Source organism: Aplidium turbinatum, chromosome 12 (genome assembly GCF_918807975.1).
Source record: "Aplidium turbinatum chromosome 12, kaAplTurb1.1, whole genome shotgun sequence".
NCBI lineage: Eukaryota > Metazoa > Chordata > Ascidiacea > Aplousobranchia > Polyclinidae > Aplidium > Aplidium turbinatum.
This window is the reverse complement of record NC_137483.1, coordinates 25,554,477-25,570,888: the sequence shown is the minus strand read 5'-3', so window position 1 is coordinate 25,570,888 and position 16,412 is coordinate 25,554,477. Positions and strand designations below refer to the sequence as shown.

The following is a 16,412-nucleotide window of genomic DNA, read 5'->3' as shown; positions in this document are numbered from 1 at the left end:
AAGTAGACCTATACTTATAAGGTGCATCTTGCGTGTTTTCAGTCAAGATAGTTTGTTGGCTTTTAAAGTACAGGTAGAAGATTCTACATTGATCTAAAGCTTGGCTTAAAATTCTAACTGGCTAAAAAAAACAAAAATAGCAAATGGAACGACTTGGACCTTGAGAGCAAAAATCTTGCAACCAACTCTCTAAAAGCGTGGAAAAAAATCCTTGAAGTACTGATCGCCCCAAATACCAAGTTACTATTGCGATGACAACACGATCAGGCAATGTGACTGTGATGTAACAATATGAGTCTCTCGCACGCAATACAATGGTGCGACATTACAGAACAACATAAAAATCGTGTAAAGTTTGTTGGGTATTGTCATATTTTTTTAACAATTTTAAAGTGAATTTTACGCTTTGAAAATTATGGAACAAGTATGTACTCCAATTGGTCATTAATTATATGGTAGTTCAATACATCGCAGGCCGCAACTTGTGATGTAGAGCAGGGGTCACCAACCTTTTTTGCATGCGGGCCACTTTGGCACTAAGGAGAGCTGTGGCGGGCCGCACTAATAAAATTTTAGGTAGGTTGACTCTTATCCTAGAAAAAGAACGCATTTCGTACCCCATATCTAGCGTTACATGTTGTTACTATTTATCTTTGAATACCGCAGCAACAAAATTAGTCGAACAACGCTACTGCCAGGCCAAGCTCCTTTAACAACAGTTTTGACTTCTTTAACACGCCTAATAAACGAGGCCAATTGTTTTGCGCACTTGTAGCGAGGGGAAAGGTTTCATTGAACATTCATCGCCAAGCAAAGAGTGGTGTTATCACTTCGCTTCACAAAAGATGTCTTGTCATTAACAGTTTCAGTAAACAAGGAAATGTTTGACACATCGCAATACAGGCAACAACAGTGACCTGCTATGCTGCTAACATATCAGCGAAAAATAGGCTCCAATACCAGGGAGAAAGAAACCAGGCACCATGAAACAAACGCTTGTGAAAATCACCGAAAAAACGTTTCTATCGTAACTCATGAACAGTGTTCCCTCTAAAAAAGCAATGAGTTGGTTTTTCATCCTTTTTGTGGGAGTCTATAAAATCGTTTTTCTTTGATTATTAGACAACTGTCACTTGCGGTGCTTATCAGCATGGCAAGAATTGTTGATTAACAACATTTTGCAGTACTAAGCTAAATATTTTCATAATACAACCAGGAGTTGTCTTATGAAAATACAACCATAATACAACCAGAAGTAATACAACCAACACCTGTCAGAAGATATTTTATTTTCTTGATACAACCAGAAAAATTCTTTAAATTTATATATAATATTTGGCCAATTTATTATAAATTGAGTTGGCACACCGACCTACTTTGCTAACAAAAACTTGTTTAAAGGGAACACTGCTCGTGAAACACAATAACGGTAAAACGCACACTAGTGTTTACTTGACATTTACAAACTTAAAATAAGCAACCCTATGCTCACAGGACAATTTCGAAATTCGAAGACAGACGTTTTAATCAACCACTGGGACGGTGTGGCTGGACATCACATTGAAATAACTTTAGGCGACCCCCACCTACAACTACAATCTGATTGGTCAGTCGGTGGAATCGTATGCAAAGCGCAAATATGCTTCCCGGAAAGTATTTTTACCTTCATGCTCTTTAACTTCTAAAGAAAAGTAATTTTGGTTATACTTGTACGCTAACCTTCTGCATAACTGCTTGGGCCCGCGGGCCGCCATTTGGTGACCCCTGATGTAGAGTGTCAGTTTTAAAAATGCTTCGAGTTCGAATTTTTTACAGTTGAAAACCTAGACTCAGTTCAGTTTGTGTTTATCTCTGACCTCCACAAGGAAATACAGTATATGCCAAACATAGCAGAAGTTTGGAAAAGTTAGAAGCAACAAAACACAGACGTTATAGCGTGATTAATACCGAAATAGGACAATCGGTTTAAATATGGCACGGTCGCAACACTCACACAAGTTCAGTAGGCCATAGCTCTATGAAGGGCAGTGGCGTAGGAGCATATGCTGCCGCCCTTGACTTTCGTTGAAAATGCCGCCCTAAGTAGACTGCAGCAAATTTTAAAATAGTTTCATGTTCAAGCAATCTTTTCAATAAAAATAATTACAAATAATGTGCCGCGTCTCAGAAGTTCTATATTGCTTGAGCAGTGCCGGTCTAAGGGTATTTCGGGCCCTGTGCGGAATGTGCTTTGCGGGCCCCAATGACAATGATCCAATTCAGTAGCGTAGTGTATTTTGAAAGGGGAGGGTGGGTTTGACGGCCGGCGGGCAAAGCCTGACGGTGTGTTCGCCGAAAGCGACACCAGGCGGTGTGGGGTCTGGGGGGCCTCCCCCAGAAATTTTTGAAAAGTTACTTTGAATTTGGTGCATTCTGAGCGCATGTTCAACAAAAATTTGGGTATGAATATTAACTGTAAAATGGTGCTGTCCGATGGCATAGCAAAAAGATAAGATCATGTTTTCTCTGGTATTTTTCGGAAATAAAGCTGAGTCTCCATGTTTTCTTGTTGCTAATTCCTAAAGCCGCAACTGACTTCAAGGATAACGGTACTTGCTTGTGAATCGAATTGAATTTTTTCCATTGGAAATGACAAAAACTACTGCATTTCCTGAGTGAACAAAGACGGTTATTTTTCTTAAATGTATTAACAAAAGAAAAATGATCGAATCGCAATTTCTGCAACAAAATACACAACGTAAGATGTTAAACTCAACACTAGAACTAGAACAAAAGAAGCTGTTGTTCGCTAGCCTGCCAGAATGAAATGATACGAATAGAACAGAGTACTGCCTCGCGAAGTACACGTGACAAAAGGAGTGCAAAAGTAATCAAGGAAGCATGCTAACTGCAGGCATTTGTGCATCCCCCCCAGCTCGTAAGGCGAAACTGTAGACTTACGAGCTCGAACCCTTGATTACCCATTGACCAGAGGATGCGTCTAAATCCAATGCCGGCCGTCGGGACCGCGTAGAACGGCGCAAAACAGGCGATTTTTCAATATGAGGGACTCCACTTGTGGGTTCGGTTGGTTCCACTGAATCGAAAGGTAGCGGCTGCTTTGAAGGTTCAGGTGAGTGCTGTGGCTCACAAAGCTTCGGGATTGAGGCTGGTGTGGGGCAGGAGAGTGCAAGCGGACTGTGATCTGCATCGAGAGGCAACATCGGTGATTCTCCAATTTCTGGGCTAGGGCCTATCTCGAGATGCGGAGGGTGGGGAGGGCAGTAGTCCGTTTCAGGAGGCTGTGCAAAAGAAGATGATGGGAGGCTCTGTGGGTGAGCATTGATGTTTGGTTGAGGAGGGATGGGATCGGCACATGCTTTAGTATGTGGAATTACTCGCAAGAAACGTCGATTCCGTTTTGTGATTCTGCCCGACCCGTCAACTTTCACTACATATTTGTCATGCGGCAACGTTTTGACAACTATTCCCACTTTGTCCCATTTTCGAGGATAGTTACCGTTTTGGTTTTGGATAAATACGCGGTTTCCACATTGTAAAGTACGTAAAGGACGAATATGCTGAGACAGCGCCTTATCGGTTCGACCAGCTCGCAGGCGAAGGGCATCTTCCTTTGCCTTCCATGTATCCCGCCATGTACGACGAATGTGACGATTGGAGAACTTGACTAGGCGGTTTACAAAACCGAATGCGTCGCGCAGAGGGTGACCGAACACGATCTCTGCTGGAGAGATGTTACAGTCAGGATCAGGTGTGTTACGTAACTGTAACAATGCACGTAAGAAGGAATCGTTGTTCAGGTCTCCGTTTGGGCTCACATTAGTCATGAGCAAGCGTTTGACAGTTTTGACAGCCACCTCAGCTCGACCATTAGATTGAGGGAAGTAAGATGACAATATGAGGTGCTGCACACCCCAATTTTTAAGAAAGAGTTCAGTAACGGCAGCAGTAAATTCGGGACCCCCATCTGTAGATATTTCCTCAGGAACACCAAAACACCAAACGTGGCAAAGTACGAGCGCAAGAGTTGAGTCAAAGCAGCTGCTCCAGCGGCACTCGATCCTGATGGCGTGGCAAATACATCCGACCACCCCGAGAATCTGTCCCCAATGACCAAAAAGTGACGGCCCCCATAGTCAAAATAATCTGCAAAAATTTTCTCAAATGGTGTAGCTGGGGGATCACATGGCGTCGGGGGAGGAGCTGCTTGAGATGGAGCATTACGATTACATGATGTACACGAATCACGAATAGCATGGATATCATTAGTCATACCGGGCCAAAATACTATGGCACGTGCTCGGCGTTCCATGGCAGACACACCTTGATGACCAGCATGCAACGTTGAGAGTACTCTAGGCCTAAGTGATGGTGGTACAACAATACGATCATTTGGTTTGGTTTGGTTTGGAATCTTTATCCTCGGACTGACAAAGCCTTGATAGGTTATTCCTGGTACTTGTTCGCATACTTGTAGAGGCACTTGACGCAGGGCCGGTTACCGAGATTGGCAGAGTGAAGTTTTCCGATTGTTGAAATCTTGTTGCCGAGAAATTATTCCATTCACTAGGTGCCGCTGAATGGAGAGCAGTCCTGATATGGGTTGCTCAAGCGCACACCCCGAGAGTCGAACCAGCGCCGTGTGATCTTGAGCCCGGCGCGTAACCACTGAGCTATCGGGGCATATCATGATATAGAATAACGTCGTCTTCAACAAAGAACCCGTCACGATAGGGGAGATATGGGCGAATGTCGCCGGTGTTGGGAAAGGTGAATCCCGTTTCAATAGCTACCATTAATTTGCTAAGGTTTGGATCGGCGGCTGTTTCCCGAACGATTTCAGACCATTGCAAGCAAAAGGTATGGGCGGCGTCTGCCTGTATGGTAGTAACCAGCGCCATTTCTGTTACATTATTTTCTGCACACGACGCTACAGCAATGAGATCGCATGATACTGGATGACGTGAGGCAGCATCGGCTGCGCAGTTGGTTGTGCCGGGTAAGTGTGCGATATCAAAGCGCCACATTAGTGTACGCTGTTTTAAACGAAACAGGCGAGTGTTAGTGATTTCGTCCAACGTACGGTCTCCGAATATTTTTACCAATGGCTTATGATCCGTTACAATAACCAAATTATCACAGCCTTGCGTAAAATACTTTGTCTGTTCTAGGCCCCGCGCAACTGCTAGGGCTTCGCCTTCTATGGGGGCATAACGTCGTTCGGCCGATGAGAGAAATCGGGATCCTGCAAGAGTCACTTTCCAACCTGATGAGCAGCAGTCCGGTATAGTGGAAGCACATACGCAATGTTTTTGGAGAAGGAAATATCCGATGCCTTTATTAGACCAGTCAGGGCGCAAACATGTTCGACGGCAGGGGTCAAAGATTTCTACCCAGGGCCGGATTTAGACCATGAGAGGCCCTAGGCTATATGCCATTTGTGAGGCCCCTCTCTATTAACCTCTTCGTTCTTTTCATTTTCCACATTCATGGGTGCAAATTTTTAATTAAAAGAATAAAAATTTAGTTAAGGCATTTTGTTTTTAATTTCTTTGATCAAACAACCGTTACAATAATTGTAAAGTTTATTTACGAGGACATAAGAAATAGTTACAGCCATCAAATAGAGTAAGACTAGGCTACCAAATTTTTTTTCTAGCTTTCGTCAAAGCAAAATCATGTAAAAGTTCATAAAAATTTATCTGTTTAAGTTTGTCACTCTCAATGCACAGAATGCTCAGTGCGGACAACCTTTCTTGAGACATTGTCGATCTCAGTTTATTTGGGATGCTTTTTGAACCTTGAGAAAGATCTCTCTCCTGAGCAGTTAGTGACCATTAAGCTTAGAAACAGTCTTAATATGGCTTCCACATTAGGAAAGGTAGTGTTAATTTTTTCCTTGCACATAATTTCATAAAGGTCTCCATAAGACAAGGACATAGATTATACTCTTCTGTCTCACGTACAAATGAAAATGTAGAAGTTCATCAGTAAGTTTCGAGTCAACATCTTCCGGATACGCTTTCTTTAAAAGTTCTATGCCTCGTACAATTTCTACCTTAGTTGCTTTCAGAATAGCAAGAAAGAGGAACATTTCTGCAATGTCACTGTAGACATTAGCTCTTCTTCTTAAAGTTAAATTGGCTTCATAGTGCGTCGAGCATAGGGATAAAGGAATTTATTTTAAACCTTTCCTTTGAAGAGAGTTCACTTAAAGCGTCAGGTGCATTTCTTTGTCTCCTAGTGACAGCTCTGTAGTTAATATTCGACAAGGTTGCTTTTGCTTGCTCATCAAACTCATCTCTAATTTCGCTTAGAAAGTCTACAAGTGAACTTCCTACAATGCGGCACAACTAGGCTACTTAATACCAATTCAGATTTCTGAAGGGCTTTGCTAACACTGTGAAAAAGACCTAGCACTCTGGACCAAAAATGCAACAAAACCACCAATTCCAAGTTTTCCATTTTTTGCAAAAGGTTGTCAAGTTTTTAAAAGAATTACAAACTTCTAAACCGAATTTCGAGGCCCCTGGACGTTGAGGCCCTAGGCTTCAGCCTGCCTAGCCTATTGGTAAATCCGGCCCTGTTTCTACCCCATGGCGAATAGCGTCAACAATTGCCGATTTGGAGGCGGCAAATGCGGAATCCAGCTCCTGAGACCATTCGAACTTATGCTTTGGGCTAAGGAACGGCTTGAACGGTGCCATTAGGTCACGCAGTTGAGCATAGTTTCCCACTTGGTTGATTAATCCGAACCAGCTGCGTATGTCTGTGATATTATTCGGGACTGGAAATTCTTGGATGGCGAGCAAGTATTTATGGAGGGGCTCGACCATTGCTTCTGAGATACGGAATCCAGCAAAATCTACGGTGCGTTGGGCAAATTGAAACTTGTCAGGGTTAAGGACAATGCCCGCCCGTCCCACTAAAGTGAGGAATTCTATGGTTCGCCACCAATGTTCTTCCAGTTCGCTAGCATAGAACACTGTGTCGTCGACACAGCGTTCTTTGCGCACAAAATTAGTTAATATGGTATTGAAACGGCGATTGTAGCCATCCCCAGAGGATAGGAATCCTTGCGGTGCCCTAGTGTAGCGCCATCTTTCAAAGGGAGTGATGAAAGTTGTGAGGTGCCGATCAGAAGGACGCAGTGGAACACTGTGATAGCCGTTCCATGCGTCAGTCACCGATTTCCAAGTGTTTCTGGGGACACGACGGGATAGCTGGAATGGAGCTTCAGAGGCGAAGGTTTCTCTCTGGCAGAACTTGTTTAAGGGGGAAAGGTCGACAGTACGGCGTGGTGAGCCATCATTTTTGCGTGTGATAACCATACGATGACACCATGTGGTGGGTTCACCGTGGGGGACTTTTTCAAGGATTCCAAGAGCCTCGTCGCGGAGGAGATCAGCGTGTACTTTTTCTTGCCAATGCAAGGGGATAGACGCTGGTGTATGAACGGCCACTGGTTTCGCGTTGGGGTCAACATGTATTTCTATGGGAGGACCAGCCATACAATGTAGCGCGCGGTGCGGGCAAGTGTTGAAAGTGGATGCGGCGTACCTCTGGAGTAGCCAGTTTGCCATCTTGTCATTGTTTTCAGGTGTGCACGGGAACGGAAGCTTGGTTGGGGGAGCTGGAACTGCACCACGTTGAGGGCAAGTGCACGACTCCAGTTGCTTGCTGGGTAACGTGCAGCCACCGTTAACAAGTCTGACGACGTTGATTTCTGGTTCGATAAGATTGTGCGCCATTTCTTGCTTGATCTGATGTTCCCCTAGAGTTGGGAACTTCGGGGATAGGGCACCTAAATGCAATAGTGTGTCATGAGATAAGTATAACTTGTCAACGTCTTGACTGATGTAAATCATGCTCCGACATTCAACATTGCAGCCGTGCGCTGTACCCCGAATGATGGCACGAAATGCTCCTGTAATGGAAATAGTAGAGCGATTTGCAGCTATTAGGTTTGGTGCGGGTACAAGGGTCTCTTGTCCAAAGCCGGATTGCACAAAGTTCTTCAGTGACCATACATTTATTTGGGCACCAGTATCTGCGATTGCTGTTACTTGTGCTATCACGCTAGTGTAACTGCCATGATGACATGAGTCATCCATAGATATGTCTACCCGAACTGTGGGATGTTCTCGCATGCGGGATGGTGTCCAATGCCCTTTTTGGAATGTGTGGTGAGGACCACGAATTGTTGAGCACATTGGGTCTCGGGCTACGATGTCAGTTTGTGTTGAGGCAAATGTGCCTATTTGAGGTACAGTAGGTGCTGCACAGAGTGCTCCGACTGATGCATCTTTAGGAGGAGCGCCCCATTTGTTTTTATGACGAAATGACCGAAAGCATTCGAGACAAAGGGAATAAGGCGTAGTGTTCCAACCTCTGGGGCCTTCTCTGTAACGATTGAATAATCTATTGCATTTAGGGCAGTGAGTTTGTTTTGACCAATTGCGAGAGGAGGGTGCTGCCTGGATGTGTCCACGGTCTCTTGGAATAGGGCTTTGGCTTTTCTTGCGCTTGAAAGTCGACACTGCCGAAACGTCATGAGGTGGTACCGCATTGCGAGCCATTTCTTTATTCTCGACAAGGGCGATGATATCGTTAATGGGAATCGACAATACTTTGTCCATTCCCATCATGTCGCGACGAATCTCATTGTCAGAAATTCCACTGAGTAGTGTGTCTCGGATCATGTGATCTGTATAACTGACTTTCAGGTCGCAAGAACATTTAGTAGTGAATGCACATATATCCGCTTTTCCTCGAGCACGAGCTGCAAAAGCGCGAAATTTTTCATCGCGCATTTAGTGCATAGCCATAAACTCTGTCCGTAACACCCCTGTGGCGACAGGTATAGCGGCCAGTTGTCGCATTGCAAGCAAAAGTTCATCTACAGGTTTACTCACTGTTTCAGCGTCAGCTTGGAGAAGGCTGTCCCCTAGGGCTTGGCCGGTACATTGGAATAACTGGGCTGAAGCTGCTTCATCAGAAATTCTGCAACCTTCTTTGAAAGCCTTCCATCTTCTGGTGAACACGTTCCATTCTTCCGGAGAAACTCCAATGTCTACAGTAGGTCGAATAAGCTTCGGACCAAGGTTTACGGGCACTGGAACGTTGCGCGTCGTATCAGCATGACTGTACGTGTGACTTTGCAGCACCACACAAGCAACCGCTTCGGGCACGTCGGCTGTTTCAAAATTACAGTTGGGAAAGGCGCATGTTAGCACCACCATTCCACAAATTTCTTTAGATTAACCTTATCCTATTGCGATTCGATCATGAACAAAGACGGTTATTTTTCTTAAATGTATTAACAAAAGAAAAATGATCGAATCGCAATTTCTGCAACAAAATACACAACGTAAGATTGTTAAACTCAACACTAGAACTAGAACAAAAGAAGCTGTTGTTCGCTAGCCTGCCAGAATGAAATGATACGAATAGAACAGAGTACTGCCTCGTGAAGTACACGTGACAAAAGGAGTGCAAAAGTAATCAAGGAAGCATGCTAACTGCAGGCATTTGTGCACTGAGTAAATTGCGGGCCCCCTAGTTTGCGGGCCCTGTGCGATGCACGGTTCACACACCCCAAAGACCGGCACTGGCTTGAGAAAGAAGCCTAACTGTCTCAGCTTTAATGCCAAAAATAAGACAAAAAATGGACAACAAATGTATTAGGCAAATAAAAGATCAATAGCCGCCTCAAAATTGAACTTTTCGTGCTTTCGCCGAAGCAAAATCAGCGATAATATCTTCAAAATCAAGTTTTTGAACGTAGTCTCTTTCTATCGAAAGAATCGATAGAGCTGATAGCCGATCATCATTCATGGTAGAACATAAATACGACTTTATCATTTTGAGCTTTGAGAAACTCCTCTAGATTTATGACGTAATAAATGTTACTAAGAATTGAACAACAGACGGAGGACAGGCTACAGCTATCCAAAATCACGCAGGAAGCAACTCGAGCTTTTCAGCTGTTGTTCTATCCTTAAATTTTTTAAGGTGTGCTAGCTGTCTTATTGTAAATAATTTTCTTGTTTTACTTTTTATTTATTTTTGCATTACTTCATTTCACGTGCTGTGTGCACTGTGCAGCCTCATTTTGCCGCCCCCTTGCAGCTTGCCGCCCCTGGCGCAAAGCCAGAACCGCCAGGTGGCTGCTACGCCACTGATGAAGGGCCATAGACATTTCTCTTTAGGGCAGTGTACTGTTCATAATCATTAGTGAAATTAAGAGTTATGGTCGAAGGGGCGCCACTCCGCAATCGACGCCGTGCTTGTAAGTTTCTTGTTAAAGGCATACTAAATGAAATTTTCAAACGGGAATTAAGCATTAAAATGCGTAAACTGAACATTCAAGAATACATTTCAAAAAAATTACCGAAAAAAAAAATGTTTTCAATGGCGCTGGCAAGGCCCAAAGTCCAATGTTTCATTTATTTTCATTTTTTTTTCAAAATGACCAAAAAGTGCAAACACAGCTCGAGAATACGTCACAAAAGACAGCAATAACAAAAGCCACGTTACAACATCTGATGTTTTAACATCAGGTCTGAGGTTTTGAGCAAACTGTCTGATGTTTTGACGTTGAAATCTGATGTTTTGATGTACATACATACATAGCCTACAGTTAAATAGCCGGCAGTAACAACTGTTGCGTGATCAGCTGATTGCTCGTCTTTTGTTACGTAGACTGTACAGTCGCACGCTTCGCTGCTCAGGCCCATTCTGGTTTTGAAAGCTCTGACAGAAGCACGCGCGGAATGCTTATCAGACCACAATGGGGCAAAATTTTATTGAAAATCGTTTTATGGTAGCAAGTTAAACACAAAGAACGTGGAAAATCGCCAAGTCAGGTTTTTCCTTTAGTATCCCTTTAAAGACACAGCCACATGCTCTTGAGCGATGTCAAAGCTGAACGTCGAACCAGGGGTCACACCACTCGGCTATGTAGGTGACGACTTAGGCCTATCCAAAATTCAAAATTTTTTAATTTTTTTAGCTTTTTGCATTGTTTACCATGAGTTTAATCATGAGAAACCAAAAAATGACAACCATTTTACTCTCAGATGATGGGATACCCTGCCTCGAGAGGCCTAAACATTCTCATTTTTACCAATATCACCTATTTTTGATTTGTTAAGCCTTGATTATGAGTCACTACTTCAACTGAAAACACTTTCACTCCTTGTCTTACTAGTAGCTCACAAGTGAAAATCAACTTTTGGATATTTGGCATCATTTTGAGAAGTGTGGAGGGGATTTAAAAGATTAAAAAGCAGCACTTAGAGCCACCAGTGGTGAAAAAGCATTTTGCTTACTCCAAGTAACTCATACATACTTTTTAAAATTTCTCAATGGGTCTACTCTGACAGAAAAAAGACGTTGCAATGATAAGTGATACTTACTTTTGTTTTTCTTTTCTTTTTTCTACGATAAATACTTCACCACATCGGCTTATTTGGTGGTGATGCTTTTGCTTGAGATGCACTAGCAAAATCTCTGGATTTTAGCACACCCAGAAGTTTTCCTTTTTCATATTCTAGTGTCGCATACACTAATACTGTAAAGTTTCTGAAGCCTGACCTGGCTTTCAATCCATTATATCTTCCCAAGAGTTTGTCACTCAATGAAGAACACAATGCTTTGGTGTTCGCTCCTCTAGAGATTGGTTCATGACTTCATGTATGTTTGATTGGATTGTTGCCTTAAGCTGATTCTCTTCTTGTGGTCAACGTTGAGATTTTAAATTCATCAAGGCTTGCGATATCAGACAATCGAACCACTGCCAGAGTCGCTGCTGTATTGAAGGCTGGTGGTGCAAGCCTTGACGAATTTAAAATCTTGATGATTTTAAAATCTTGACAAAAAAAAGACGATCAGCGGTGGTGCAAACATTTCCATTGGCCATAGGCTACTTGCTTTTGAGAACGTCAATACGATTATTTCTGAACTAGTTGATGGCCTGCATTCTGCAACATAGTCAACTTAACAGTTATCAGTCAAATCTCTATCTTCTCTCACAAAAAAGTCAACGGCCTCATCTTCTATCATGTTACCAATTACCATGCACCAAGTTACGAAGCAGACAAGTTCAAAGTAGTAACATTGCGTAGCATTGCATACCATTGTTGTGTATTTTGTATTTGTATGTGTAATTATTGTGTATTTTATTAATGTTCAGCTGTAATTTATTTTTATGCAGAAAATTTAGTCTTATCGGTTTTAACATACTTTTTTTACACACAAAAATATAACATATCTAAAATGAACTCAAACGTTTTCGACACGTACGTGTGCCCTCATAAGGACATGTCGAAAACGGCTCGGGTTCCAAATAGCGACTGTCAGAACAGCGACTGTCAATAGAGCGACCACACGACAGCGATTCATTTAAAACAGCGACTGTCAATAGATCGACTACACGACAGCGATTCATCAAAAACAGCGACTGCCACAACAGCGACATCACTTCTTTTATTAAATCCAAGGCTTACGCGCACATGCACTCTTTCACCCCCTCCACACATACCTTCCATCCCCCACACCTCTCTACACACGTATGCACGCACAAATAGGCAAACACTGCGTAGTGAAAGATTGAAACCAAAAAGGACTTTAAAACAACATTTTATTTGCATAAAACAGCTTTTGCCTGGATGGTATTCACACACTTCACCCTATATTTGGTCGATTCTGACTCATGACGTTTTTGACCAAGAAGCTGAGCATCTGTACTTCCAATACCTTAGCCTACTAATTCTAACTGTAAACTTGTAAACTAAAACTACCCTAAAAGGTAATTGACATGATAAAAAATACTTTACAAACTTTATCACAGATCAACTAGACTAGGCAATCATTGTCAAGCTGGTGCCATACAGAACCACCCAATTTGGCCTCCAAGTCAAAACCTGCTGACTGGCATGATATCAATCCAAAAACTTCTCGTTATAGCTAAATTGAAAACTAGTTGTGTTCAAATTTGGCGCCTACAATAAATAAAATTCAAAAATATGCCACATAGGTGCCAGATGGGGCATTTTTATGGCACTTAAAGTGTTAAGTCGCTATCATACCAGTCGCTGTTTTAATGCAGTCGGCATTTATACAATCGCTGTTTGGAATGTCGCTCACTTCATTACGTCGCTATTATGAAGTCGCCATTATGACAGTCGCTGTTTTGACAGTCGCTATCCGGCCTGGATGCCGTCGAAAACGTTTGAGTTCATTTTAATTATGTTAAATTTTTGTGTGTAAAAAAGTACGTTAAACTCGCTAAGGTTACTCTGTTTTACTTCTCTATGGTTCAACAAAGCAAACTCTCTACCAATGCTTTATAATTTAGTCTGTTTTAAAAAACGCTACTGTCGATATTACAACAGTTTTCTTTCAGAGAAAGTGTTTTTTTCTTATTTGCGCAGTTCAATTGTTTTCACTCTTGCAATTTCACAGGGATACGAAGTAGCACCAACGCAATGTCCCTTCTGACTTTGCTGTCTTACATTACAAAGCAATGAGCAAATCTCTTGCCTTTTATAAGATCATTACACTGTGCTGCGTTTGAAAATTTTTTCGCAAAGGTCAAAGATGTTTTAAGTGTTTCTGAATCAATTTTTTGCGCTGAACTCAAAAATGCAACCAGTTTTTTTCGATCAGGTCAAGTTTTTTTTTTATTACATGTTTAATTATGCTAGCTTTGGTCATTATTGTGCACATAGAAACTAATTTCTGTGGTAGCTTAATTGGTCATGCATGTTGTCAATTTTCGCAAGATGGTATTTTTATTTGAATGCAAGGTTTTGCAATGACAACCATTTTAAATACTACAAAAATATAATGACACAGTTGAAATAAAGGCACTTACAACTAACCAAGAAAGCTTCCTAACACATAATTTTGTTCAACGGCGCTCAACCTCACAGTAGAAGTTAATATGTTACACTATAGACACGTAAACACTTAACATCACAAATGTGTTTTAAATGCGAAATGCTTGCCAACATCAATGTGTGAAAGAAAAACGAAGTGTTCAAAATAGCTTAACACAGAAAGCGTGTTAAGCTATTTTGATAATATAATAAGGCACATGATGATATTCCGACGATAAATACAATAACAATATAAATACAAATGATTTATGCTGACAAAAAGTATCGCTTCAAAGATTTTCTTCTATGTGTGGAATTGGGAAGATCTCTTTTTAAGCACCAACAGCAATCTGCAAGCATGTTTACGTCCCAGTATCCTTGGTACCTTTCTTTTATCTGGCGAAGGTCTTGGTAGAATCTCTCTCCCTATTCTTCGCTGTAGCCACCACAGTTGTCAGGAAAGTCCAAATGCGAACTCAGAAAGTGCATTTTCATAGACATCCGGGCTCCAAGGGATTGAAAGCTTTCAGGCAGCTCTTTAACCTGTGCTTCGTAATCAGGGCTTCTATGCTTTCTAATCAGGGCTTCTATACTTCTATTCTTGGGTGAGATTTAAATCTCGTGTTAGGTCATTCAGCTCAAGCTGTGTAAGAGGCTTCGGTTGGCTTGTACTTTGCTTTGCATCTCATGTGTCTTGTTCACTTGCTTCGCTCTCTGCAGATGAAGAACACTCCATTTCACTTATTTCTCCAGGTGGTTCTGGAACAGGAATTCCAGGGCCATGTGATACTGGTTTCATGGCTGAAGGAACATCAGGGTACTTCACATGTTGTTTGTTCTTCCGGTTTATTCCTGAAATGAAACTGTTACTCTTCAATCAAACAATAAATGAAAATGCCTCCATACAGTACAAGCATCAGCATACCTTGTAAGTTGGTCATGCAAAAATAACAATCAGTGACATGGTCTTTTCCTTCTCTCCATACCATAGCTAGGAATACCAGAAGGAAAGCTCTTTATTTTCTTTAGGCTCCATAATCTCAAGCTTTCAACGCATGCTCTACAACATATGTGCGGAGCAAATGCCTTGTCCTGATCGCCTAGTTTTACTCCAAAATACGCATCATATGCTTTCTCAACAAACTGCATAATTTTTGCTTGGCGACTATGCAGGGTGACCTTACCACATATACATGTATAATTGTATATACCGTATAACAGATCTCCTCCCTCAGTTTAAAACTAGAGACCTTCAAAGACATACTGTATAACAGAACCTGTCTGGATCATTTTTGCACTTTCTCATTGTACTGTAAAAACAAAACTTATCATTATTACACAAACGTGTCAAATATACTGATGTGGTAAAGTATTGAGTGCACATAAGTTTAAAATAACTATCATCTTAACTGCACACTAACGCAGCCTCTAAAAACCAGTTCAGATGTTTAACTTTTCAAGCATCAGGTGCATTCGTTATGTTCTTCTCATTGTGATGTCACTGAAGTTTCATCAAAACTTAATTCATTTGCTAAATCATTTTTATGACATCACAAATCTCAATCGCAAGCCGCTGAAAGCTGCAGTTGTCAAAAATTTCAAATGCAATTTGCCAAAAAACTAGACCTGATGGAAGAAAACGGATAACAGTTTTGGATTCAGCATCAAAAAGTACACTAAGAACCGTCAATACTTTAGTAACCTTAAAATTAACGCAGCACAGTGTTATCAATCAATCAAGTTTATTTCGGCATAGCTCCACATTCATTTTCAATGTACACATCAGTAGATATAACAAATCGCTTTTTTGATATGGAAACTACATCATGGAGGCACCGAAAAAACCATGCGGTTATCTAAGTCAAGGTGCCCCCACAATTATAGCGCAAGTTTAAAATTTTGGGATGACGTCATTGTCAGAAATAAATTTGAAGTATTTTTTCTGTCAGAGTAGACCCATTAAAATTTTTTTAAAAGTATGTAGGCTATGAGTTGCCTGAAATAAGCAAAATATATGTTCACCACTAGTGGTGCTAAGTGCTGCTTCTTAATTTCCCCACACTTCTTAAAATTATGTGAAATATCCAAAAGTTGATTTTCACTTGTGAGCTATCAGTAAGGCATTGGATGAAAATGTTTTCATGTGAAATAATGAGTTCCACCGTCATGGTCAAGGCTGATTGATTTGGTAAAAAAGGAAATGTTTAGGCCTTTCGAGGCAGGGTATCCCATTATCAGAGAGTAAAATGGTTGCCATTTTTGGATTTCTCATCATCAAAATCATGGGAAACAATGCGAGAAGCTAAAAAATTTGAAAGTGTTTGAATTTTGAACAGGTTTTAGGCGACGTGAAATGAGACAGAAAAGGGTAATGTAATGACATGCTGTATTAATCCTGAATGAAGCAGGATTAGCCTCTTCATATCGAAGCTTGAGACTGCTGTCTTTACAAAGCTTAGCACTCAATGATGCTAATATAAGTTTTGAAGCAGCTGCGTCCCACATAACCTTCCTTTTAATGCTGAGTTT

The 16,412-nt window shown here is 41.5% G+C and overlaps 1 protein-coding gene and 1 pseudogene across 2 annotated transcripts in view; both read right to left on the bottom strand.

Moving 5' to 3' along the window:
• LOC145780720 (inter-alpha-trypsin inhibitor heavy chain H3-like) overlaps positions 1 to 16,412 on the bottom strand; it is a 162,032-nt gene that overhangs the window by 79,894 nt on the left and 65,726 nt on the right. The gene's annotated exons all lie outside the window — the stretch shown is intronic.
• Positions 14,479 to 15,198, bottom strand: LOC145781237 (uncharacterized; annotated as a pseudogene).